The sequence below is a fragment of the Dama dama genome, chromosome 3, assembly GCF_033118175.1.
Source record: "Dama dama isolate Ldn47 chromosome 3, ASM3311817v1, whole genome shotgun sequence".
Classification (NCBI taxonomy): Eukaryota; Metazoa; Chordata; class Mammalia; order Artiodactyla; family Cervidae; genus Dama; species Dama dama.
Genome location: NC_083683.1, coordinates 65,721,509 through 65,725,362, shown reverse-complemented (window position 1 = coordinate 65,725,362; position 3,854 = coordinate 65,721,509). Strand labels below are relative to the sequence as shown.

Sequence of the window (3,854 nt, the reverse complement as noted above, 5' to 3'; positions counted from 1 at the left end):
TAAAATGTATGAAAACCTATGGGATGAAGCAAAAGCAGTTCTAAGAAGAAAGGTTGTAGTGACAAGTGTATACTTCATGAAACAAGAAAATCTCAAATAAACAACTATATCTCAAGGAATTAAAAAGAACAAACAAAGGTTAATAAAAAGAAGGAAATAACAAAGATCAGAGCAGAAGCAAATGCGATAGAGTCTAAGAAGACAATAGAAAATACCAGTGAAACCAGGAGATGGTCTTTGGTTGACAAATCTTTAGTGAGACTTACCAAGAGAAAAAGAGAAAGGGCTGAAAGAAATTAAAGAGGAGACATTACAGCTGATGCCACAGAAATACAAACGTTCATGAAACTGCTGTGAACAACTGTATGCCAACAAGCTGAACAACCTAGAAGAAATAGCTACATTCCTGGAAACGTACCATATTCTAAGACAGACTCATGAGGAATAGGAAGTCTGAACAGACCAATTGTTAGTAAGGAGACTGAATCAGTAAGACCTTCCAAAAAACGAAAGTTTCAAGTGGCTTCATTGGTGAATTCTAACCAGCTTTCAAAGATGAAAAAATACTATACCAAAATCATATTAGGACATCACAGGGAAAGAAAATTACAGGGCAATATCCCTGGTAACCATAGATGCAGAAATCCTCAACAAAATATTATTAGTAAACCAAATTCAACCATATATTAAAAGGATCAGACATCATGATCAAGTGGGATTTATTCCAAGGCTGCAAGGATGGTTTAACATCTTCAAAACAAGGTGATGCACCACAATAGCAAAATGAAAAATAAAAATTATATTATCATCTCAATAGATACAGAAAAATTATGTGACAAATTTCTAACATTCATTTATGATAAAAACTCAACAACATGAGTATGGAGGGAATTCACCTGAACATAATAGAGACCATATATACAGTCCATAATAGAGTCCATAACTAACATCACACTCAGAGATGAAAAGCTGAAAACTTTTCCTTTAAGATTAGAAACAAGATGAGGATGCTCACTCTTGTCCCTTTTATTAAACACAGTATTAGAAGGCAAGAGAAAGAAAAGGCATCCAAATTAGAAAGAAGTAAAACTGTCACTATTTGCAAATGACATGACAGTATATGTTAAAAAAAACAACAACATAAAGACTTCCTAAAAAATGAATTCAGTAAAGTTGCAAGATACAAAATTAGTAAACTGAAATCTGTTCCATTTCTACACACTAAAAACAAATTATCAGAAAGAGAAATTAAAGGAAAAGTCCCATTTACAATTGCATCAAAGAGAATAAAATTGCTAGGAATATATTTAACCAAGCAGGTGAAAGACTTATACACTGAAAACTATAAGACATTGATGAAAGAAATTTAAGACATAAATAAATGGAAAGATATACTGTGTTGATGGACTGGAAGAATTAATATTGTTAAAACGTCTGTACTACCTAAAGCACCTACAGATTCAATGCAATCTCTGTTAAAATTCCAATGGCATTTTGCACAGAAATAGGACAAACAGTCCTAAAATTTATATGGAACCATAAAAACCCTACATAGGCAAAGCAATATTGAGAAAGAAGAACAAAGCTATAAGCATCATGCTCCCTGATAAAACTATAACATTGCATGATGACATACACACAGCCCCGTAGAACAGCATAGAGATAGAAACAAACAGAAATAAACTCGTGCATATAGGGTCAGTTACATAACAGAGAAGCCAAGAATACACATTGGGGAAAGGACACTCTCTTCAACAAATGATATGTTGACAACTGGACAACCATATGCCAAAGAATGAAACCAAGTGACTACTTACACTACAAACAAAGACTTGAAGGTAAGACCTGAAACCACAAGGCTCCTAGAAGAAAACACAGGTGGTAAGCTCCTTGACATTAGTCATGACAAACATGTTTTGGATTTGGCACCCGGGGAAAAATAAACAGGAGTGAGTATACATCAAACGCTTCTACACAGCAAAGGGAACCATCAACAAAATGAAAAAAGTACTGAATGGGAGAAAATACTTGCAAATTGTAGACATTTATCTGATAAGTGGTTAATATCCAAAATATATAAAGAACTCACACAGCTTAAAAAAAAAAGGACAGTAAATCTGAATATACATTTTTCTGAAGATTACTACATACAGATGGCCAACAGATGTTAAGAGGCTCAACATCACTGATCATCAGGGAAATGCCAATCAAAACCATGAGCTATCTCCTCACACCGCTCAGAAAAGCTATTATCCAAAAGACCTTAGTAAGTGTTGGCAAGGACATAGAGAAAAAAGTTGTTGGGAACGTAAATTGATGGCGCCACTATGGCAAACAATATGGAAGGTCCTCAGAAAATTAAATAGAACTACCATTAAAATCCTGAAAGGGAACTGGAGGGGAGGAGGGGCGGAGGTCGCAATATTGTTTCAAGTTGGATAAATTGACAAGAGCGAGAGGTACTCTGCGTTCCATCCCGACCTCAACCTGAGGTTGCAGTGCTGGGCCCTGTTTCCCCTCCTCACTCCCAAGAGCTGGTTGCCTTTTTCTGCAGGGTTCCCAGGCCCCCGCTCCAGGGCCGGGCTGACCCGACTTGCCAGGCTTCATGGAGAACTTCCAAAAAGTGGAAGAGATCAGAGAGGGCACATACGGAGTTGTGTACAAAGCCAAGAACAAGTTGACAGGAGAAGTGGTGGCACTTAAAAAAATCCGCCTGGACACTGAGACAGAGGGTGTGTGTACCCAGTACTGCTCAAGGAGCTTCATCATCCCAATATTGTCCAACTGCTGGATGTCCTTCACACAGAAAACAGACTCTACCTGGTTTTTGAGTTTCTGCACCAGGATCTCAAGAAATTCATGGATGCCCCTGTGCTCACTGGCATTCCTCTTCCCCTATAAAGAGCTACTTGTTCCAGCTGCGTCGGGGCCTAGCTTTCTGCCACTCTTATCGGGTCCTGCACCAAACCTCCAACCTCAGAATCTGCTTATCAATGCAGATGGGTCCATCAAGCTAGCAGACTTGGGACTAGCCAGAGCTTTTGGGGTCCCTGTTCATACTTACACTGACGAGGTGGTGACTCTGTGGTAATGAGCACTGGAAATCCTTCTGGGCTGCAAAGACTACTCCACAACCGTGGACATCTGCAGCCTCGGTTGCATCTTTGCTGCGATGGTGACCCGCCAGGCCCTGTTCCCCGGAGATTCTGAGATTGACCAGCTCTTCTGGATCTTTCGGACCCTGGAGGGCCCAGATAAGGTGGGTTTGGCCAGGAGTTACTTCTATGCCAGATTATAAGCCAAGTTTCCCCAAGTGGGCCAGGCAAGATTTTAGCAATGTGGTGCCAGATGAAGACGGACGGAGCTTGTTACCACAAATGCTGCACTATGACCCTAACAAGCGGATTTCAGCCAAGGCAGCTCTGGCTCACCCTTTCTTCAAGGATATGACCAAGCCAGTGCCTCACTTTCGACTCTGATCACCTTCTCAAGCCTCTACCCCCAGTATCACCCTCTTCTCCAGTGCAAGTGTGATCTGGCTCGGCCCTGGGCTCTTAGCTCACCGATCTTGTCTGGCTGCCTTAGCACTCACCTGCCCCTCTTAACCAGTCCACTCTGTGTGATGGAGTGGAGGGAAGAAATAGGTGAAATTGAAAGGACACTTCAGTATTAGATGCACTTAAGTCAGCCTCCTATCACTTCATGGGAAACAGAATGGGGAAACAGTGGAAACAGTGTCAGACTTTATTTTTGGGGGCTCCAAAATCACTGCAGATGGTGATTGCAGCCATGAAATTAAAAGACGCTTACTCCTTGGAAGGAAGGTGATGACCAACCTAGATAGCATATTAAAA

At 40.5% G+C, this 3,854-nt stretch overlaps 1 pseudogene; it reads left to right on the top strand.

Annotated features, from left to right (window-relative positions):
- Window positions 1-2,605: 2,605 nt before the first annotated feature.
- On the top strand, window positions 2,606-3,479 carry LOC133042568 (cyclin-dependent kinase 2-like; annotated as a pseudogene).
- Window positions 3,480-3,854: the final 375 nt, after the last annotated feature.